The sequence below is a fragment of the Terrapene carolina genome, unplaced genomic scaffold (assembly GCF_002925995.2).
Source record: "Terrapene carolina triunguis isolate 2854851 unplaced genomic scaffold, T_m_triunguis-2.0 Scaffold33891, whole genome shotgun sequence".
Taxonomy (NCBI): domain Eukaryota; kingdom Metazoa; phylum Chordata; order Testudines; family Emydidae; genus Terrapene; species Terrapene triunguis.
The window spans coordinates 7,794,370-7,818,710 of NW_020698242.1; the positions used below are offsets into that span (position 1 = coordinate 7,794,370).

Genomic DNA, 24,341 nt, shown 5'->3' on the forward strand with positions numbered 1-24,341 from the left:
GGCAAAGTTAAAATAATAGTTTCTCTCCCTCTTTCTTTCTATTACTTTACTTTTACAGGAGTTTCTTAATGACACATTTTAACTGAAAAGAGGAAAAACTTAAAATGAGTATTAAAATAGAAATATATTGGTTTGTATTTTTATTAACAATTTTTGCTTTATTTAATTTTTTAATTTGAATTTAAGCCGCATAGGTTAACCACTCAAAAATATTCAAATATTTATTTATTTTTTTAACATTTAGGAAAGATTTTGATTAATGAAAGAAAAGTCGGGTAAGAAATCTGGAATATGGAACAAACAATATATTATGGACCACCAGTTCGGTGGGGCTCATCAGTAGATATGATGGAAAAATAAATCAGGTGAGAAGACTCACTGATGTAGAAAAAGTTATTTCTGGAAAAATGTGTTCAGTCTGTGATGACTTCAATGAAGAACTGTCATCTGACAATTTTATTGTTAAATAATCCAAGCAGTTCACTTCTGAGTATCCCAGATATTCAGATAATGAGGTGCAATTTTATTTTAAGCTTAAAAAGTGTTGGAGCAAATGTTTTTCCCCTTTCCAGATACTGTTGGATTTTTTAAAGTCTTTTCAAAGGTATAAATTGGCTGCTTCAGAAAAAAAATGCAAGTAGACAAACATAAGCATGGCAGAAGAATGGAAGCAAGAAAAAGTTTAAAACATTAGTTTACCCAGATTGTTTTATCTTTTGAGTCATGCAAGTTTCTGCTCTGTTGTAGGAAATTGTCCCAGAAATTGCTCCAGGCAGTTAGCTCAGAAAATCGTGTTTCCAGATTTGTTCATAGACTAATATGCTTGTTCACATTGGCTCACTTTAAAGGGACACTAATAGGTAGTTTAGCCTCAGATTTTAACATATCTCTTAAAATAAGATGGGGGTTTTCTGGAGTTTAAGGGGAAATTTCAACACGTGCATATAAGTGAAAAATCTTCTACTACTACAATTTGTGCACAATCATGCCTGTGCATTCTGCACTAGTATCAACAGGTTTCCCGAATCTGTGGACCCACTGTGGGCCTTGTCTCCACTTCATCTCTGTCCACCTAACTGGATCTGAAAGCTGATAGTTCTGACACCTGAGTAAGCCCTGATGATCCTCTGTCTTGCTGCTGTGGGACATGTTGTCCTGTCATTTCCTGCTTGTTTGTATGCAGGTCTCCCATCAAGCACCAGTTGGCACTTATAGAGACATTCCTTATGTGCCTCTTTTTCTCCTCAGCTGACATGTCAGTGCAGAGGGAACACAAGGGGTGAAATCCCATTGACTTCAATGGAGCTGGGAATTCATCCAAGAAAATGTGCCCATCCTTTCTATGATCTTAGAGAGGTGCAGGCATAGAGGATGGTGTGGTGAAATAAAGGTGCTGGGGGGTGGAATGCATGTTTTCTCAGTTCAAATATGCAAAACCAGCAGGGAAATAACTGTTTCGTGCTTTTAAGGGATTGAATGGAAGAGTAAAACCAAACAAAGAACTTTTAGGAAGTGCTTTGCTGCACACTGATCCTGGGCAGTTTCCTCGATGGACGGGATATTGCAGCTACCTCACCGCCACTGTCCCATTCCAGTGGGTATTTCACCTCCAGGCAGCACTGCTCTGGTTAGCACTGCCATTAATGGTTTAAGTGTGTAAGTGAATGTAGCCCAGAAAGTATAAGCAGGAGATCTCTAACCTAGAAAGTGATGCACGCTGCAGCTTCAGTGTTAACATGTATTTAATCTTTTTACTGAGTGTGTATGTTGAAGCCATTCAAGCCTCTCTCTGCTGCTGACTGATTCCATGTCTTCATATTTAACTCAGTTATGCACTTAGGTGACATTCATGGAAAGAGAATTGCTGGTCTCATTCAAGATGCTTTTTTTATTCATCGTAGCCACTCTATCCACAGAACTACTGCCTCAAATAAACGGTCTATATGATGATCTGTTAATTTGACGATCATTTCAAACTTGTCACTGTGGGGTTAAGCCTGGCAGTAAACTACAGAACACGCACCCCTTTGGGACCTCCATAAGACCTCAGGCTGGCATAGTGTCTTGAAGAGGGCGAGTTATTCCCTCCTCCCTGATGCAGGCTGGGTTAGCTCTCCTAGCTGGTGCAGCAGGAGACATGGAGGGATGGCCCCATTCTCTTTCTGCCTCTTTGCCTCAGGGCCAGTGTGTTTAATCGATAGGGTTCAATTAAGATCGAATGGGGCCAGGATCCAACAAAATTGTGCTTCCCTCCATTATTGTTGTTTATTTGTATTACAATGGTGCCTATGAGCCCCGGTCATTCTAGGACTCCATTCTGCTAGGCATTGTACAAACACAACACAAAAAGACAGTCCCTATTTTTGGGCCCCTTGTACAGATTCCCACTTCCTTTCACTCTTTGATCTTCATCTATATCCCTGCATCCCTCTTATTCCCAGTTTTCCCCATCCAATGGTGTTCTCAGTCTTGTCCAGTGAGGTCTCTCATAAAGGCTTGGTTTCTCTCTGACTCACTGCCATACTGGTCTTCTTTAGATGCAGGGCCCCACTCCCCACAGATCCTTCCTAAATACCTCCATCAACTGTGGTGTCTGAAGTCTTGAGAACTTTGATAGATGATCCTCAAAAGGTGTGGTTTGGATGACCACCCTAGAAATTTGGATGCTTAAGCAAAACTTATTTGAACATCTTGAGACAGCATTGGTCTGTATATTAGGTTTTCACATTAGATTTGTGTAATGTCCTCCTTGTCTGGCTGAAATACCCCAAGAAGATCTTTTTGTGTAGTATTTTGATTCTTCCTCTTCTGGGCCAGAATTTCAGATGCAAATGAAAGCAACCTTCTTGACCTTCATGTGCAAAGTTCAGTTAGAGTTTGCGTGTGAGGTTTGAGTCAGTTCTAACTTCCCCTAAACCACTTTAGCCCTTTCTGATTGAAATGTATTGATTTCAGTGGGTGTAGAATTAGGTCAAGGGGTCAAAAATTCCAAACTTGAGTGTCTATCATTAGCTCCTTAAATCCTTGTTTTATGCATCTTAATAAGTGTCCTCAACTTCACAGCTGTAGACCATCTAAGTTTCCCATTAAACTCAGTAGGGTCTATGCCTATTGAATTTAGACGCCTAATTTTAGTCACCTAAATTTGAGAAGTTTTCCTTGAATGTCTAATTCATGCAAGTCCCCGTCCCCCCGCCTCCACATTTAAAAAGTCTGAAACAAGAACCAGCTGTATATTAGATTAATTTGCAAGTGATGTCTTCTTATTGACAGAAAAGGCTATACCCAACAGTCTGACAATGTATTTGATGAATCAATAGCAGGAAACACATGCTAGAGACAGAGAATGAGAGAGAATGTTTGAATGAGAAATTCCATCAGAATAGAAAGATAAATGATGAAATAATGGGTGAGTGAAGTCTCTCCTCAGTCCTGCAATACCGTAAAAATAATTTCCTCAGGCACAGAATACACTCTCTTAACACATCAGGTATTTAAAAAAAATGTTAAAGAGCATACCTAACAAACAGCAGATTTGGGACTGTTTAGATGACTTTTCTTAAACTTAATCCACACAAAATGCATGGAGCTACACAATTAATAGGAGCGCAAGATAGGGAGAACATCTCACTATGCCTGACATCATGCCTTTTATACATAGCGAGGCCTCTGAAATGTCAACCACTTCTGTTAGTGCTGAGCAAGCTTGCAACATTCTCTTTGTCTCCCCCCGGCCCTTGTTAATATTTCTCCTTATGGTTCTTCTCATACAGATATAAATATATCTGAAGTGGCTCTTACTAGATAATATCTTATAAGATATACTGGGCATCTTGAGTAGAATACAGTATACATTATCGTGAAAATAATTATCCTTGCACTCATATCTTTTTCACCCACTTAGCTGGAATATAATTATGGGCTGGTAAATTCTTAGAAGCAGATTGTAAATACCTTACATACATGAGGGAGCCATTACTCACATTGGTAGTTCTGGCTTGACTTCCTTGGGGCTATTCTTGTGACAAACTGCTCACCAATGTTAGTAAGGGATTCACAATCTAGACCAGGGGTTGGCAACGTTTGGCACGCGGTTCGCCAGGGTAAGCACCCTGGCGGGCCGGGCCAGTTTATTTACCTGCTGACGCGGCAGGTTCAGCCAATCGCGGCCCCCACTGGCCGCGGTTCGCCGTCCCGGGCCAGTGGGGGTAGCAGGAAGCGGCGCGGGCGAGGGATGTGCTGGCCGTGTGCCAAACGTTGCCGACCCCTGATCTAGACCTTTGGTTGTAATAATAATGAGACAACTTTGCACTCTCTGTCACATCTCCCATCGAAGAATCTCATGGAAATTTACAAATATTAAGTATGCCTCAGATAGCACACTCCTGAGGGAGGCGTTCCAATTTTACAGTTGGAGAAATTGAGGCACAGAGAGGTTGTGACTTGTCTGTGGTCACTCAGGGCCTGATCCAAAGCTCACTGATGTCAATGGGAGTCTTTCCAATGACTTTAATGGGCTTTGGTTCGTGCCCACAATGAATCAGTAAGAGAGCTGGGGATTGAGTCCAGTTCTGATTCCTGGTCTATTGCTAAAGCTACTAGATAATGGTACCTTCTTCCTTGCAGTGCTTTCATTTTCAAGATACTGTATCCACATAAGTGGATACTGTATCCACTAGTAGAGATACTAGTGAAATTGCTCGGAATTTGCTATCATGGCTGTATTCAAGGCTTCCTCGGTGTTGTATGACAGAATACAAATGTTACATAAAATATTAAAATGAAAATTACTTTCACAATAGAGAGTCTGTTGTAAGGCAGTATAGAAATATACATCCATTGGCTACAGACCATTTTTTCTGGTCCTGTAACTCCAAAACATTTTTTTTAAATGGAGTACTGCAGAATTCTTGTCTATAATTTAGACTAGGCCCCTTGAGCAACCTTTCACCATTCCAAACCAGCTGAGTTATTTACATTTTAACACCATCATGTCTTGTGCATATTCCATATGAAAACTTCATTATTATGTATCCCATTTGAACCTTATGACACCCTATATCATGAAATGTCATGAGAGATTTACACTGGCCATCAAGTAATTAATGTACATTTTAAACTGTGTCAGGATACATATTTATATGATAGAATATAATGGACCTGTCACCGCTATTATGATCTACCCATAAATCCCCAATAAAAATGTGGAGGCTAGAAGTGAGACAAGATAAATAACTTGCTTATAGCAAAGCAGATATTTAAAAAAAACAAGCTCTGTTCTTGTACAAATATAATTCTATAAACACACGTAAACAATTGTCTATAACTATTAGAACAGAAGAGAGTTGTCTTGAGTGCATGGAAGGGTAACTGCATTTTCTGTTAGGCTCTGATAAAGAAAGCCCTTAATCACAGGCTTAACTTTAAGCACATGCTTAAATTGCAGTGAAGACCATGGGATTTAAGTGTGTGCTTAAGTTCTTTCCTGAACAGAGATTCTTTTCTTGAAGAATAGCAAAATATGAGTTAGATTGTAATTTCTCAATCAAAACTGGATTTTATTTTTATCTAGAAATGAGTTAATGATATTAAGTTTCTTCATAACTACACTCGTAGCATATAAAATGAGGAAAATTGAAGAATTTCCTGTTGTTTGATAATATATACAGAAATCCCACTTCATTTTAACACACTTAAACTGTTTAACTATTACACTTGCTGGTCAAGTGGATTAAGACTTCCTGCTGTATTGCAGAGGAATCATTTTGAAGTACCCCAATATTTGAGACTAGAAATTAGGTGCTTCTCAGTTTGAGTAGGAGTTTCTCTAGTTAGAATATTCTTTCAACCATAGGATTAGGTTAGCCTGTCAGAGATGTCAGAATGGTTTCAAGGTAAGAGAACAACATACACCCAACATCAACAAACCCTTCAGCCAATGACAATGAAATCCCAGAAATCAATTTAGAGGTATAGTCATCAGGCTGTGCAGGGCTTCACATGCTTGCCTCGAATTAATGGTAATGGGAATTATGTACCCAAATCCTTACACATTGAAAGGAGGAATATACTTGTGGAGTGAGGACTAGTGGGGTTATAATAAAATAAAGTATAGGAAATATATGTACCTACCACTTTCTGGCCATCTTCCAGATTTGTGAAAGAGGACTGCAATGAAGAAATGTAAATGGATATTGTACAGTGTACTCTGAATAAATCTTACATTGAATGAAGAGTTCTTCAAATAAACATGTGCCAGTCTCTTGTCTGTGGCCTTACAGGGAAAAAAAGCCATGTTCTTAACTCTAGTTTTTTTCCTTGAGTTGGCTAAATAGAGTGGCCAAGGCAGTTTGTACTTTATGCACAAGTTTTCAGGTCAAGTTCAAGACTATGGGAGAGCCTAATCTTTAGCTCAATCTACTAACTCATGCACAAACTACAGTACACCTTGTCTTCACTAGGATTTTACTGGGAAATAACTGAAGTTCACTAACTCAAGAATACAGCTTTTTGTTCCAGGGGAAGACAAGTCCTATGTTACATATTATCAATGAAAGAAATGTATCAACTTTCACTCCACACGATCTAAATAATATTCTTAAACATATAAGAAATCACCTGGCACGATTTTTAGCCCACAGCCTCAGCTGATATGTGTACTGATGTGCAGGATGATAGAAGTTTCACACTGTAAACTCGCTGATGACAATGGGAGTTTGCCAGACTAGTGGGAGTGAAAGCTTCAGGATCTAGTCCACAGTTTTTGGCATTTCTGACTAGTGTGTGTGTGTGCACACAGTGTATGATAGTTTTTCTTGTCTCCAGAGTACCATCTGTGCACCATATTTGTTAACTACACTTCTTTACAAGCTACTGTACATCACTCATTTTAGACATAAATGTTCTTCTGTCCCTGCTGTGTTTTTACTGTTTCTCTCTGTTAATGATTAATATTAGAAATGTTGATTCATGAAAATGAAGTGATAGAAAATGGTGTGTTATGAAGCAGCTAATCCACTATAAACATTTTCAATCTTCTCCTGCTGTTGCCTGCCACTGCAACCTTTATTTATAGTGTTGTTACAAACACTAAAGGTTGAGGTGAGGGTGTACACAACTGCAAACTCTCACGTGGATAGTAATGGTGTACAGATAAACTCTCCCCTTCACAAAAATATGCTAGGATTTATTTAACTGCATAGAAAGAGATCTGGGTAAAATATCAAGATTGCTATCTGGTCTTATTTTGATTAGGGCAGGTGGATTTCTACTAATTTTACCCCAAACAACAAAAAAGCAATCAAAACATTTTTGAGCCAACTGTTAGCACAGGAAGTAATAACAGTTGAGACATCACTTTTATCTTTTGAAAAATAAGTCCAAGAATTAGAAGTGCCATAAATGTACGTTAAAGACTTTACTTGTTCGGGGGGGGGGGGGTCTATTTTTTATTAATATTAAGTGCAGGTTTTTAACTATTATATGTGCATCTAGTCAATAATAAAAATAATATTTTTCATTTACAGTACACTTAAACTCCAAAAAGCCACTCTTTAAATGGCATCTTGGTCCTTCCATGTTGTTTCCCGGTGACTCCTGATTAAATCTGCTAAACTGACAAGTGGTTTTCACATTTGCTAGCCCTGCAATCCCGTTTTGTGTTCTGAGAGTTAAGCTGGGTTCTTTTCAGCTTGTACATCAGCAGCTGTGCTAAAGATTTTGCGGTTAAATTCTGCCTTCAGTTATTAAGCCTATTTTTCCAATTATTTAGTGAGGCTGCACAAGTGTAACTAGAGGTAATATCTGTGCCTGTAATTGGACCTTCATTAACTTTGAAGCTTAGACTCCATTAAAAAAGCATGAACCGGAAAAGACTCCAACACGCACTGCTGTTGTGTTGCCTGTACAATGCTAAGAGGACTAAAAATTATTTTTGTCAGTGGCATGAAGCAAATATTGGGGTAAACAGCAGATTTGTTGAGTAAGAAGATACGATTTTTATCCACTTTGCAAGTAGAAATACTTAAATCATCTTTATTCTGCTTTTATTTGCAGTGATGAGTAATACTGAATATAAGTAACATGCATAGTGATGGCTAAATAGTCTGTTTGTGCTTCATTTAAATTTGTTTAGGAAGAGACTGCTTTCAAAGCAAGACCCGATAACATCCTTTGAAAGTCCAATGCCTATTTACATGCACATTGCTAACTAGCTCCACCTAGAGAAGATTCTCCATAACAGGTTTTTCTCATACTATTTAATATTATTTAGTGCTTATTTTGATAGTCCTATATAGTCAGCCTTTGGTAAACCTGTTAACATCAGTGGAATTACTGCAGGTTTACACTAGTGTAATGAAATCAGAATCTGGTTCAAAGACCCTAGAAATATTTTAATTTATACTATTAAAATTACACTTGTTTGATCCCTAATTTGAATAATGTCCTTATTGAATTTCTGATTATAATTAGATAATTAACTATTTCCTTTGTTAAATGTATGTTTTATGGATTAAGGTTCTGATTTCCAATAGCACCTCAGCTTGTCTCCAGTTTAGCTCCCGAAAATAATTGCAGCCGTGTTTTGTTAGCATTTTGATGGATAGTGTCAGGTATTTAAATTTCTGAATGCTGTCAGATGTGGGTGCAAACTATAGGGTGCTTCTGCAGATTAGGACTTTAAACTTATAAGAACGTAAGCTTTTATGCAGCCATTTTAATACAAAAATTAAACATAGAATATTGCATAATATACCCTAATAAACAAATGGCAAGTTTTGTGGTAAGGTAAATGTTCTACCCAATGTTTTTCTATAGGATTTTTTTACCCTTCATATATTGAGTAGAAGTGCTGTATCTTCAGTTTAAAAGATTCTCTGGATCTTGATTCCGCAACTGCTGCTACTCATCTGCAGCTGACCTATTGGTTACAATACCAACTTTACTCACATTGACTGTAGAAAGTAGATATACTGGAACTCAGAGGGTGGTTCATTTTCTTAGCTCTGAGGAACACGTACTTCATTACGTTGGGTACTGCTAGTCTGATTTAAATTATTTGTAGGCATTTCCCAGACCATTTGATTTTTGTCGAGAGACACTTTCTTGTTAGCTGGCGCTAACTAGAGAAATACTGTCATTTCGGTGAGCATATATGTGCTCTCCTCATTGGAATTAAGCTGCTCAGTGATATTTGTCTCTGTGTCGATAGGTTTGAAAGAAAATTGGTTCCCACAAGGTAAAGACAGGTGCAAATTTAAAATAATTGAGACACCCTACTAAGTCACCCCACATTTGTGAAATTTCTTATCCTCAGACATGAACTGAACATAGGAAGAGCACTTCATAACTGAATTGTGATGCCATTTTTAAATATCAGAAGTGGATAGTTGACAAACAATGGAGCTACGCCAATTAGACTGACCAGATAGCAAGTGTGAAAAATCAGGACACTTATTTTCAGGGGTGAAGGGTATAGTTACCTATATAAGACAAAGCCCATAATATCTGGATGGTCCCAATAATGTCGGGATGTCTGGTCACCCTAACAGCAGTTTACACCAGTGTAAGATCTGGGCCACAATCCTTGAGTGGTTGTATCAGGAATACTCACTCAGGATTAGCATAATTGGCCACAATCTAGAAATAAACTCCAGCAAGCAGGTTTTCCTACATGGTTCTTGTATTCAGGATGAGTATTTTGGGGCTGCCTAAAATAATGTAATGCAATAACTTATGATAAATAGAATACTTCTAACTGGCACTTAATGCAACTGTGTTTGGAAAAAGATGTGGATCTATGTGCTTTGTCAGTCTTATGGATAAAATTAATTCCATAGTTCACTTCTAGTCCTTTCTTGCAATGGTCCATTAACAAAGAAACTAACAGGAAGGGACAGAAAGAGTAGCTAAGCTAAAATAATGATATTACTTTCAGTATCTATCTGTGACGCAAACCCGCAGCCAAATCAGGGCTGCTCGCTCAGCTGCCCCTCCAACAGAACCAGGCAGAGTTCCTCTGGGCCATGTCCACTGGCTTCCTGGACACCTTCAGGGAGCAGTAGGTACTGTTTGGGGTTCTCTGCTTGGTTTCTCCCTCTGGATCTCTGCTTTTGAACCTGTGACCCTCCCGCCCCTGTTTTTCATTTGTTGTCCCCCAGAATCTTTTGATGCCTGGGTCCAATGGCCCTTCCCCTTAGGCTGGGGGGTCCATTTACATCCCCAGAGCATCAATAGGTGCCTCTCCAACAGAGCTGTGGTGAATCACTACTCAGGCATGCAGCAACAACCCTGCTGCACTAACATACCCTTCCCACAAAGACTACAGTGACTCAGCCTTCAGTCCCCAGAAAAATCATGGAGCAGGTCCTCAAGGAATCCACTTTTAAGCACTTGGAGGAGAGGAAGGTGATCAGGAACCGTCAACATGGATTCACCAAGGGCAAGTCATGCCTGACCAATCTGACTGCCTTCTATGATGAGATAACTGGCTCTCTGGATATGGGGAAAGCAGTGGACATGATATATCTTGACTTTAGCAGAGCTTTTGATATGGTCTCCCACAGTATTCTTGCCAGCAAGTTAAAAAAGTATGGATTGGATGAATGGACTATAAGGTGGATAGAAAGCTGGCTAGATCGTTAGGCTCAATGGGTAGTGATCAACGGCTCAATGTCTAGTTGGCAGCCGGTATCAAGCAGAGTGCCCCAGATGTCTGTCCTGGGGCTGGTTTTGTTCAACATCTTCATTAATGATCTGGATGATGGGATGGATTGCACCCTCAGCAAGTTTGTGGATTACACTAAAATGGGGGGAGAAGTAGATATGCTGGAGGGTAGGGAAAGGATCCAGAGTGACCTAGACAAATTGGAGGATTGGGCTAAAAGAAATCTGATGAGGTTCAACAAGAGTCGTGCATTTAGGACGAAAGAATCCCATGCACTGCTACAGGCTGGGTACCGACTCGCTAAGCGGAAGTTCTGCAGAAAAGCAGCTGGGGATTACAGTGGACGAGAAGCTGGATATGAGTCAACAGTGTGTCCTTGCTGCCAAGATGGCTAACGGCATATTGGGCTGCATTAGTAGGAGCATTGCCAGCGGATCGAGGGAAGTGATTATTCCCCTGTATTCAGCACTGGTGAGGCCACATCTGGAGTATTGCGTCGAGTTTTCGGCCCCCCACTACAGAAGGGATGTGGACAAATTGGAGAGAGTCCAGCGGAGGGCAACATAAATGATTAGGGGGCTGGGGCACATGACTTACGAGGAGAGGCTGAGGGAACTGGGGTTAGTTAGTTTGCAGAAGAGAAGAGTGAGTGGGGATTTGATAGCAGCCTTCAACTACCTGAAGGGGGGCTCCAAAGAGGATGGAGCTTGGCTGTTCTCAGTGGTAGCAGATGACAGAACAAGGAATAATGGTCTCAAGTTGCAGTGGGGGAGGTCTAGGTTGGATATTGGGAAACATTATTTCACTAGGAGGGTGGTGAAGCACTGGAATGGGTTACCTAGGGAGGTTGTGGAATCTCCTTCCTTAGAGGTTTTTAAGGTCAGGCTTGACAAAGCCCTGGCTGGGATGATTTAGTTGATGAACTCAGATGAACCCCAGGCTCAGTTATTTCCCCAACCTTGCCAGAGCTTCAGATCAGTCTGTGCAACAGCACTACCCAGCCAGGAACCCTCCTGCTGCCTTGCAGTGTATTGGATTCTCTCAACTCCCAGCCTGCTCCAGGTCCAGTTCCTTTTCCTGCCCCAGCCTTGCCAAAGCCCTGTTTCAGTCTTGTCCCTACTCTGACCTTGCTCCACCACTATTACTGACCTGCTCTAGCCTTATCTCCGCCTCCTGACTCTCTCGGACTCTGACCACCCAGCTTCAACCTTTGGCCTGTACCTGGACTCTGACTATGGTGCTGATTTGGTTTGTTCGTGGCCTCTGACCACACAGCTTTGACCTCTGGCCTGCACCTGGATCCCGGCCACAGAGTTGTTTTTGGCTTGTCAACCAACTCAGATCTTGGTTCTGACCCTGGCCTGTCCCCGGATCTCGGTTCCAGCACTACCCTTTTCCCAGTCCCAACCCTATGCCCCACTTTGATCTCCACTCTAACTACTAGGTCTCACTATTGCCATCTATCTATCTATCTATCTATCTATCTATCTATCTATCTATCTATCCTCACAGCACTTTTGTCAGATAGGTAAATATTTATTTACACCCATGTTACAGACGGGATCTGGCCAAAGTCAAATCAGAAGTCTGTCTGAATTCATCAACTTAATTGTAAATAATTATTAGAATAAAAGGAAAAATTGCAAAAACAAAAGTAAGCATATATGTATTTATTTAACATTTTATATTAGCCTCCATGTCATTATATGTGTATGTTTATTTTTTTCTGTTTAATGCACTACAGATGTTTAATGGCCTAATTAACATGGATAGAAATCAGTGATTTCTATGTTTACTTCTACTGTTGAATTTGGTTTTTAAGCAATGTAAGCAGCCAACAGTAATGAAAAACTAGCTACTGTGGGGTACATTTTTCACTTCCCTATTTGATGGTGCAAATTGCATCTGCAAAATTGAGGCCACCATTTTGAAAATTTGTCTCTGTCACTATAAACCACCGTGCACCCACCACAGCAACCAGCTGAAAACCAGGCTTGAAACTCCCATAAGAAAAAAACTTCCTTGTGAGATTTCAGGCATTTTCATGTTTTTAGCTGGGTTAGAAATCCACACAAACTGTTGTGTCTGAGTCCAGCAAATTTGGAGGGACGAAAAAAAGATAATGGAAACCTCCTTTCAAGAGATGGGAAAAGATGTAGATCACTTTTTTTGATCGATCCAAATTGGGCTGGCCATCTTAAAATCAAATCACGAGGGATCTCAACCAAATGTCATGTGAATTTCCAGTGTTTAAGGGACCAGGAATTGCAGTTACTTTAGATTCAGGTTAGGAAGTATAATAAATATTAAACCTAACCTTACGATACTCTGATGTTAACCTGGATTAAATTGTCTGCTTTAACAGATTATTATGTTGCCGTAAAAGGAAGGTAATACATTTTGGTTTGTGCAGTACAAAGCATTTGAGTCTAAGCAACCTACATATTTTATAGACTTCATTTATAAATAAAAAGTGAAAAGTCTGAATACATGTCTATGTCACAAATATTTGTCATTCCAACTACTGTTTAGTTGTAACATTTGAAGCTTCTCTATCTGATCCCATGAGATACCCCATAAAAGAGTTTTGCCTCTGGGTATAATATGCAACACAGCTGTTAGGCTCCGCAGCGTGATAGATTCGGCTTTTATGAACATAATGAAATGGAATTTTTAAATGCAGTGAAAACAGACATAAGATGGCACATCAAACAGAATAGAGTCTTCCTGCATTCCTCCTTTCAGGAACAGTATATACTTCTGTCACTTTCAGAAATGAGAACTGCTCTGGAGAGTCTACAGCCTACCTTTCAAACTCCAAAACAAAGACTGCTCTGCCGGGCACAAATCAGATCAGGCCGCATTGCGTATTAATCAAGATCTCTTTACCAGTGCTTGCCTCCCGACAGAGAGGCTAGAACACTTTCGTTCTCACATGGAAAGCACTGTCATCATTGGTTTGTGTTAGGTGTTAGAAACATTTTGTGACTGAATGACCTGTAACTAATAAGAGGCAATGCACAAATGAAATGAAGACCCTTGGCTTCCAAGCACTGTACAAATGGGTTCCACCTGTCATTATGTTGACTAAGTGTGGGATTTCATATTGTAGGCGTGTGTGTTATAGGGAGAGAGGTTTAAGGCTGTTTTTTGGAATACAGTGTTTTCCCCTAGCTGTGATTATAATAGGTCTATGACAACAAAATAAGTTTCATTAGAACCAAGATGCTTGACTTACACTTTGGAGGGTTGTTGTAGTCATGTTGATCCCAGGATATGAGAGAGACAAGGTGGGTCCATCCACCTTGGCTCTCTTACACTTTCGGTACAGTTCTCCTTGTGTTCCCAGTAACAACCATCTCCTGCAGTGGAGGCAGGAAAAAGTCTATTGAAGTGAATGGAGTAATTACTTCTTCAGTCCTACTTGCAAAATACAGCTGGTTAATAAAGGACATAATATTTCAGATTCTCACATGTCTCTAACATCATCACTCTGCCTCTCCAGGGCTCCTGGTCAGCCTCATTCTTCACTCCGACGCTTTCCCTTTTTTCTTTCCTTCTGCACCTGCCAACATTCCCAATTTATGAGAATGGCTGTTGATACTCACACCTGTTTGTGAGCAATTTTCAAAGAGCATCTGGCCCTGGCTCCATCAGTCATGACCATCTCCTTTTCAGATCCTTTTGCTGGATTCAAAAGATACGCTCCTGCTCTTTGCCTGAAGGGTCACATATACATTGGCCCTCTGCACACCTCTCTTCTCTTGACCCACTGCCACATATGATACAGTCAATCATTGTGCGCTCCTTGCCAAGATACTAATGTTAAAAAAGAACCAACACTATATGTAGTTAATAGAGACCATACTAGAGAAGAGAAGATTTATGAACTTTTGTGTCAAATGGAGCTGATGGCAACAACAGAAGAATGACTTCCCACAAGGCAGCGTCTAAGCACCTGTTATTCAATATCTACACAAACTACAAGCCAAGTTACTCTGGCCCAAAGTGCTTTATCTGCTCAGATGATCTGTGCGCCTCCACACAGCACAAGGAGTTTGGCATATTAGAGATTGCTCTGCTGCATGAACTTAACACCCTAGACAAGTACAATGTAGCCAGCCACTGCATGCCAACCCAGGAAAAATGCAAGACAGTGCATTCCATCTCAAAAACTAAAAGGCCAAATGCAAACTCAAAACATCATCTAGGTTGGGACAAACCTTACTTATTCTACAGATCCCGTATACCCTGGTGTTACTTTTGACTACACACTCTCCTTTAGAGCCTACATTGAGAAAACTAAAGCCAAGGTTAGCATGCGAAACAACATTCTCAGCAAGCTGGTTACATCAAAGTGGAGTGCGGACCTGTCCACTCTGCGATCAACAGCATTGGCATTTTGCTGCTGCTCTGCTGAATACACCAGTGCATACTCTCATGCAAAGAAGTTAGACCCTATTTTTAACACTGCCTACTGCTGTATTACAGGATGCTGCTGTTAGTGCTACAGAGAGTTGGTGATGCTGCAGAGTTGTTAATGCTGCTAGTGCTGCTATTCTTGGAGCTCCGGTGTTAGCTGCACTAGCAGAGAGAGCAGCACATTGATTCAACAGATCATAAAGAAGGACCACTGGCTCAGTTCAGTGATGAAGGTGCTTGGATAGGTTTATTGTCAGCAAACCATGGCACTAGCGCCCTGTCCAATGAGTCACAGGGACACTAACACATGTATGTTAGGGTTGCCAACTTTTTAATCGCACAAAACCGAACACCCTAGCCCTGCCCCTCCTCTGAGGCCCCACCCCCTGCTCACTACATTTTCCCCCCCCAGTGGTTTGCTTTCCCCCACCCTCACTCACTTTCACTGTGCGGGGGCAGGGGGTTGGAGTGTGGTATGGAGTGAGAGCTCTAACTGGGGGTGCAGGCTCTGGGGTGGGGCCAGAAATGAGGGGTTTAGAGTGTGGGAGGGGGCTCTGGGCTGCGGCAGGGAGTTGGGATGTGGGAGAGGATGATGGATCCAGCTGCCGGTACAGGCTCTGGGCTGGGGATGCAGGAGGAGGCTGTGGGTTGAGGCAGGAGATTGGGGTGCAGAGGGGGTACAGGCTCTAGTCTGGTGGTGCGGGCTCTGGGGTGGGGCCAGGGATGAGGGGTTTGGGATGGAGGAGGGGGCTCCAGGCTGGGGGTGGGGCCGAGGGATTCGGAGTGTGGGAGGGGGATGCAGGTTGAGGCAGGGGGTTGGGGTGCAGGAGGGGGTACGGGCTCTGGGATTGGGCCAGAAATAAGGGGTTTAGAGTGTGGGACGGGGCTCTGGGCTGGGGCAGGGAGTTGGGGTGCAGGAGAGGATGAGGGATCCAGCTGGGGGGTACAGGCTGTGGGCTGGGGATGAGGGATTTGGGGTGCGGGAGGGGGCTGCGGGTTGAGGCAGGGGGTTGAGGTGCAGGAGGGGGTATGGGCTCTGGGATTGGGGTGCGGACTCTGTGGTGGGGCCAAGGATGAGGGGTTAAGGGGGCTCTGGGCTGGGGCAGAGGGTTGGGGTGCGGGATTATCTCAGGCGGCTCCTGGTCAGCAGCACAGCAGAGCTATTTCAGGCTCCCTGCTTGTCCTGGCTCTGCACTGCACCCCGGAAGTGGCCAGCAGGTCTGGCTCCTAGGCGTGGGGGCCAGGAGTCTCCACACGCTGCTCTCACCCACAGGGACTGCCGCCTACCCCCCCCACCAGCTCCCACTGGCTGTGGTTTTAATTCATCCTAATTCTATGCACTATTCACAGCTGTTTTGTGGAGTTTCCCTTCTCAATGAAGATCAGTGCAGGGAGCTAGCTGCTCCAGCACACCCAACTGTATTGTATTCCGCTGCACGTTCCTGTAGGGGCTCCAAAGCAGCATCAGCAGGAAGACTTAATTAATCAGCCCACTAAACCCAACTGACCCCCAAAAAGAAGGTGGAAATGTTTGGGATGTGTGAAGGGTAAGGCCAGCATGTCTGCCATGGCCGGTGTGCCATTGGGCAGCTGGAGGAATGTGCAAAAGGGGCTGTGATGGGGGTGTCCACCCCACACAAGGCCTGAAGGGGTTAAGGTGGCTAGCTGGGTAAATTAACTGCCTGGGCTGCACCTGGGGGAGAAGCCAGGGAGCGAGGACTAATTAGAGACGAGATTCAGCTGGACAGGAGCAGAAGGGGCCCATATAAAGCCCAGCATTGGGGGGGCAGATAGGGGATACAGAGAGTGAGGCTGTAGCCACTCTCAGGGTGAGAGGAGACAAGGTAGGAAGTGGTCCATGGATACAGCAGTAAGGTTGAAGACTGTGTAGACCTTGGCTGTGTGTTGTAGGTCCCTGGGCTGGAACCCCGTGTAGAGGGTGGACTTGGGTTCCCCTGCCAGCCACTGGGGAAGTGGCACCATTAAGAAGCAGTGAATGGGAAGATTGCCTGGGACGGTGGGTCCCGAGAGAAAGTGTGTGTGTGAGAGAGAGAGTGTGTGTGTGTGTGTCTCTCTCTCACTCACACAAAACTATAATTACCTGACCAAGGACCAAACCACAAACTGGGATCATTCGAGTCCCGGGAGAGAGAGTGACAGAGTGCAACCACAGGAAATGGGGTTGGCTTGGCAGGGCTAATCCCCAGATGCAGCCAGAAGGAGGCACTACAGCCATGAGTAGAGCACCCCGTGACAGGGGCCAACTGGAAGAAATCCTCCCTCAAACTGTACTTGGAGAGGGATTATATATTATGGGAATTAACAACACAGAGGACATCCAGAGAGTGGCTCGGGATAGACAGGAATTGTAGAATCTTGTTCATGCCCTAAGTGATCTTTGAGAGCCTGGAAAGAATTTGGATTCACATTCAGTCCCAACTGGGCACTAAAGGGCACTTTTAGAAGGTCCCTTGAATTGATGAGCAATGAAAGCAAGTTGTAGTTCCCAATCTAAACGTCCACTGTGGTTAAATTCCATCCTCAGGAGAGCCATATCTAAGTGGCTATCTCATTACATCTCTTATTGCTCTTTTGTAGTTGGCCTACAACTTTATCAGCTCATTTCATCCGCTGTGGGACTGTTTCCTTATTTTTTTCTATCATGGGTTATCTCATGGAGGTCTCCGCTTACTTTCGTGAAATGTTGCTACTTGCTCAGACTCATGCTTGTCACATGAACTCTGGCCTGGCCTTTCTGGTTTTACTTTTCACTATTTCCATTTGAAGTTAGGAAGGTATCAACACTAGATATTTTATCATTCATGTTTTTCTGTACACCTCTACAGTTTCTTAGTTGGTTCATGCTAGAGACATTTTATTATGTATATAATTCTATAGTTATTGCTGCTCTTCCACATCTTTGCCACTTTGAAACTCTTGCCTTGTGTCCTTTGCCTTGGAGAAGCATCTCTTGCTACTAACTCATTAGCCTTTTTATGGGGATGTCACTAGAGCTATTTATTCACCATGATTGGGGCTGTATTAGAATAATATCTTATGAAGACCAACAAAAATTACACAGTGTAACCCTTGTTCTCTGGAGGGCTGTTGGTATAGTAGATTCCCACTCACTCACCCACCGTCTGTGCAGAGCAGGGGGTGTGTTTTGAAGTAATATTTAGAAATAGTAGTTGGTGGAAGTGGCAGGAACTGATGGTTAGAACCACTTAAGACTCCTGTATCAGTAAGGACCACTCTACCACCTCAGCAGGAACTGACAGGTGAGTTTTGTGGTGAGATGATTTGTCCTCTTTAGATTTCAAATGTATGGGATATCTGCCAGTCCCCTGCAGGAACCATGGAGACAGAAGTTACAGTAATGGTGATTTTATTATTTACTTATATATAGTATTGTAGCATCACAGGAACTGTCCAGAGACAGGAATGAGTCCAATAAGCTTCTAAAAATGGGAATCACAGTTTATTACATAAGTTTTTAGAAGAGTTTTCATGTTATATCAACATACATATATATTTCAGGAAGCTGCCATTTTTATTACAGGAAATCTGTTTGTTGAATATTACCAGGAATCGGGTTTAAGTAGAGGGTGTTTTTTTGTATTAAATGTGATAGCTATGTATGATGTCCTGTGAAGAAAACTTGTCCTACTATTTAGTGGGAAAATGCATTGAGCTGTAATGCATGTAACCTAATGCACTCAAACTGGGTTATAACCGGTGTGTTTTAATGGTATAATGTACGTTGTATTTTGTCTAATTTGACCATCTTGTGATACCCCCATCTTATGTTCTGCCTTTAATATTAGAAAATTAATAGGTGTAACAAATGTAAGTGAGATAGTACTTGTTTGAACACTGCCTTGACAGGAATTTAATTTTGTTCTAAGTTAGTGTGTTTCCTTACTCTCCTTTTCTCAATGATAAACAAGATAATTCATTTTGGGTAGTTTTGCATTCTAGAAATATAAAAAGTCTACTGTCAATTGCTATGGGTGTCATTAAAATTCTCCCTAAACAAGCTGACTACATTCCCCATCTTTCTCCGAGATACTTGCAGCTATTTTTAAGTCACCTGCTGTGTCCATACATATTCAGAAGACCATAATGGAGATGTGCTACTGAGCTATTTGGTAGAAAGTCATTTAAATAGAGGAGTGCAAGAGTGAGTGTAAGGGAGTTCAATAAATTAATGCACTAGCTGGCTTTTTGTTTGTTTTTTTTACCTCTGCCACCCGGGCTTCAGATTTGGCTTGAGCTGCAATTGAAATAATTTTGGTGCAATCTAGTATTTATCAGGATATTGTCTACATTATAAAGCCACAAAATTTGAGCAGCATGGCATGGTTTGCAGTCCTTGTTTACAGGAGACTCAGAGATAAAGAGCAGAATTGCTACAGGTGAGTTATATCAACAAAGCTGTACGGGAGCAGGCAGCACCTTCATCATGTCTGCATATTAATCAGAACTCTCTCCTGTTTCTGTGAGGGCTCAGACGCCTCCAGTATTTTACCTTTTGAAATGAATGTTGTGCCCCTCTGCGCACCCAGCCTTTATGGCCCCTTCTTCAGGGAAGGGAGCTCTTCGGGAACTTGCTTTGCAAAGAACAGCTCTTCTTGCCATCTCCTTGCAAACAAGAGAGTGAAACATCTGAAGGGGGAGGGGAAAAAGAGAGAAAGAGAGAGACACCTTAATTTCTCACTCCATCCTCCTCTTCCCACCCTGTCTCCTGATATGTTTCCATTGAGTTTTACATTATCTCCCCAATTCTAGGAGCCATGGGTGGGTGTGTGCATTCATGCATACATCTCTGTATGTCTTCTGAATTTTTGAAGCATTCTTTCTTTCCAGCTCTTCCCCTGAGCAGAGAGGAAACCATCCCTTTGCCCTTTAAGGGGCCCAGCGATATCTTTTCAGTTGAAATCCCAGAACTACCATAGAGGCTCATGCATTAAGCTCCAGAAGTCCTAGGTTTGATCCCAGCCACTTACAACCAGAGTCTGTCGGCATTATGAGTGGGAGCTCGTCCGGGATTTCAACTGGGAAGTCTCTGAAGCTCAGGATGTGCTTCCCCAGCCAGGGGAGAGAATGGAACCCAGGTCTGCTTGGTGTGGCACTCTGTCCCCCTCTAGTGGCAGCTAGAGCAGGGGTCGGCAACGTTTGGCACGCGGCTCACCAGGGTAAGCACCCTAGCGGGCCGGGCCAGTTTATTTACCTTCTGACGCGGCAGGTTTGGCTGATCGCGGCCCCCACTCGCCGCGGTTCGCCGTCCCGGGCCAATGGGGGTGGCGGGAAGCCATGGCCAGCACATCCCTCGCCCACGCCGCTTCTCGCCGCCCCCATTGGCCCGCGACGGCAAACCATGGCCAGTGGGGGCCGCGATCGGCCGAACCTGTCACGTCAGCAGGTAAATAAACTGGCCCGGCCCACCAGGGTGCTTACCCTGGCGAGCCGCGTGCCAAACGTTGCCGACCCCTGAGCTAGAGATTGATGAGCCTGCTACAACCTTCTTTAAGAGAGACGTCTTTCAGCTCAGGCAGTAGCAGCTCATGCTTTAAGCTCCAGAGGTCCCAGATTTGATCCCAGCCACTGACAACCAGGGTGTGTCGGCATTACATATGGCAATAGATTTTTCTTCAACATGAAATTCTGGATTTGCTAAGCAATCAATCATTACCTGTCAAAAGCTGCCATTAGCACTGGCCAGCCCAGCTGTGTCTAATTTGGGAGTCATAGATGTAGCGGTAAGCTGTGCTCTCTAAATCAGAGTCAGATGCAGTAGGAGCTAAGGCAGGGTGGGGAATTGTGTTGCATAAAAGTCCTGAAGCAGTAGCTTGAGCTTGACTTCTGCTAGACAGGTCAGTGAGGCAGGACCATCTGAGACAAGACAATATTATGCAGTAGCCTCAGGAGATGGACCCCTAGGCTGTAGGTGTACTCAAGATTTTGGGAAGCTCTTACCCATGGGTTTTTTTTTTCTGTTCTCAGTAAGATTTTATTCATTTTAAATCGACTTGTTCTGGGTCATCTCTTTGCTAGCCTAGTATGGTGACTGTATTTTCCCAAAGGGAAAATGGGACACCCCCAGGCTGGCCGAAGCCGCTGGCTCCTCCCATCCACCACCACCACCTCCCTCCCCCCGTGCATGGGGCTGGTCCATGCCTGCCTGTGTGTGGGGGGGTTGGTCCTCTGAGCTCCCCGCTGCCCATGACTCCCCCTACAGCCTCCTTCCCCCCTGTATGCAGGGCTGGTGGTCCAAGCCCCCCCGCTGCCTGTGCATCTGGTGGTCCGAGCCCCTCCATCTCTCCCCCACACGTGGGGCTGCATGAGGCCCCCCCCTCTCCCCACTGTATGCAGGATGGGCCGCAGGCCCGAGCCACTCTCCACAGCCCTCCCTCCAGCTAGGCTGGTGTTGCCACTCCCTCCTTCCCCCCTGCATGTTCCTCCATGCCCCGCTAGGGGTCCCTCCCCACTTTTTTTGACAAAACTGGGCATTTGTACAGTTTGCTCTTGTCAACTGATGATCAAAGGGACTAAAAAAGGGAATGTTCTGGCCTACATGGGACGTATGGTCACCCTAAGCCTATCCCACATAGGCTGAAGATGTTTAGAAAGGCAAGAACATAGAAGAAGAGGAGACTGAATTTATAGGGACTATTAAGGTATCCATTCTAATTGGACAGCCGGTGTATTGAGACATTTCTAGTAGTGGAGACACTTCTCGTATTGGAGAGATGGGCCAGATCCTCAGCTGGTGTGACTTGGCAATTTATACCAGCTGAGGTTCTGCCCCCTTACATTTGTTTATTTTCTGGTGTAGTTCTAGTAAGGCATTTGGTGAAACAGGAGCATCAATAGGAAAATAGGACAAAAACAGAACAAAACACACCTACAGGCTAAAAGAAGATACTGTACACTCCTCTAGATTCAATTCCATTCATGCCATTGAAACTGGCAGTAACAGGAAAATATTCAGACAAGACTCAATAATCACCACCAGGACCTGCTATGAAGGAACCACAGCCAGCAGCTCTTTATGGTTAGTTTGACATTAACTTAATACTTGTGTAACTGAGGTGCTATATTATGAAATCTTAATCAGAATGATAGGTAGAAGGCCTGCCGTGGGAGCTGTCCTCTGCTGTCATCCAAACAGGTTTGTGTGTGTCTGAAGTATTTTAGACCCTCCTTTGGCCTTCTCTCACTCTACTAGCAAAAGTTAAGTTTGAAGTTAATGGCAAAAGTACAGTTCACTTTGAGAGCAGATTTAGGCCCCAGGTTGTAGAATGACAAACACACAGTCAATAATTAATTGTAAGGATTTTCCCAAACCAGCATCACTAAATCCTTACTTTAAATATATACAACTTCAACCAGGGCCGGCTCTAGGATTTTTGCCGCCCAAGGCAAAAACAATTTTGGCCGCCCCCCCCACCCCCCATTTTTTAATGACCCCACCCCCGGCCCCGCCTCAACTCTGCCCCTTCCCCCCAGGCTCTCAAGCCTAGGAGGGAGGGGGAGAAGCGGCGCCCGCGCCGCGGCCACTCGGAGTCTCCACCTCCCTCCCAGGCTTGAGAGCCTGGGAGGGAGGGCGAGTAGCGGCGCGCGAGTGGCAGCAGCAGCGGAAGTGAGCTAGGGCGGCCGGGGCACATTTTTAGGGGCGGCATTCTGGCGCTGGCCGTGCCGCCCCTAAAAATGTGCCGCCCCAAGCACCAGCTTGTTTTGCTGGTGCCTAGAGCCGGCCCTGTCTTCAACTAAATAAAAGGCTTAGGTGTCCAACATTGTAGGCAGGGGCCTTTTTTATTTAATCCCTGCCTTAACTAGTAAACTGTTTTTGTCATATTAAAACAGTCTCTGCCATTCTTATCTCAGCATTGGCTGCAGTTAGCATCACCAGTGAATTCTATTAACACCAGTTAGACTTTTTAAAGGACTATTATTGCATTGTGTCCCCCAGGCAGCTCACTCTCTTAAAAGTGAATGGGTGGTGAGAAAGAGAAACTAAACATAGAGATTTCAGTGTTTCAGGGGGAAAGAATGCACCTTAGCGTAGGGAAGAGCCACCATACAGCAACAAAATAAAGAAAATAGATTGGAATTAGGAGGCAGGATGTGGGAATGCACAGGATAAGAAATAGACCGGAAGAGTATGTCCATCATTTACAGCATAGGGAACGTAATTTATTCTTTTTAAATTCAGTGTATATCCTGGATCTCTGTGGCTCTCCGTATTTGACTTTATGCCAATGGATTTTTTTTTTCTCAAAGACTAAAACCCAGCATTTGTTACATCATTACATGTCTAATGGCAGCTAATGCTCAATGAAGCTGGGATCTTTAAAACCAAATATAATCCAAAACACTGAACTGGCTCTGTCTGAAGTGGATAAAATTCTATGGCATGTGCTACGCAGTAGATCAGAGTAGATGATCCTCATGATCTATGGAGCTGTATGGAGCTGCATGTTCACACATTTCTACTGCCACAGTATGGGGACACCACTTGTCAGAGGACTGGTCACAGTCTAGGTTAGGTGATAAGATAATGACACCTCCTTTTTTTAAAAATCAATGTACACTCTTCTGTGGTAGTGGCAAAGGTCAGATCTTTCTAGCTATTAGTAGAGCACACAATACAAGAAGTGTTTGACAGAGACAACTCTGTGTTGGCTTGATTCACTTTCCTAGGCCATGTGAAAGCCATATTTCCTTTGGGGGTAGACATGGATCAATGGAAGAATGTGTTTATCTGCCAAGGATTGCAATGTGGAATTACCATTTGTCTTGGGAACAATCCCCTTCCCTTCCTGGTTGTAACACCATACTCTGTAGCCACTTTATGTAACACGAGGTTCAATCTCTTGCAATCAGTCACATCAAATAGTGATACAAAACTAGTCTCATTCTCCTCTCTGGTGATATTCCTAAATTAATAGCCAAATGGTCAAATGTATTAAAGTAACTCTACTTGTATAGCTTAAAAGAGAAAAAAATAACAGTTTGCATGAAGTGTCTGAGGCTTTCACAGGGGGAATTTGAGTAGTTTAACCTGAGAAAATAGGGTATTTTTCTATTCACCTATTTCCAAACCTAGGCTACCCACCTCATGCCTCTTTTCTGGCATAGAGCTAAGTGATGAACAGAGCAGTTAATAGAACTGAATGGAAATGAGACATTCTTCTTTATAAAACAAAAGGAAGTCATTATATGTCAGACTCAGGGATCAGAAGCTATC

At 43.1% G+C, this 24,341-nt stretch overlaps 1 protein-coding gene across 1 annotated transcript in view; it reads left to right on the forward strand.

Moving 5' to 3' along the window:
- Positions 1–24,341, forward strand: part of LOC112106846 (cadherin-13) — a 743,971-nt gene that overhangs the window by 559,294 nt on the left and 160,336 nt on the right. The window lies entirely within an intron of this gene.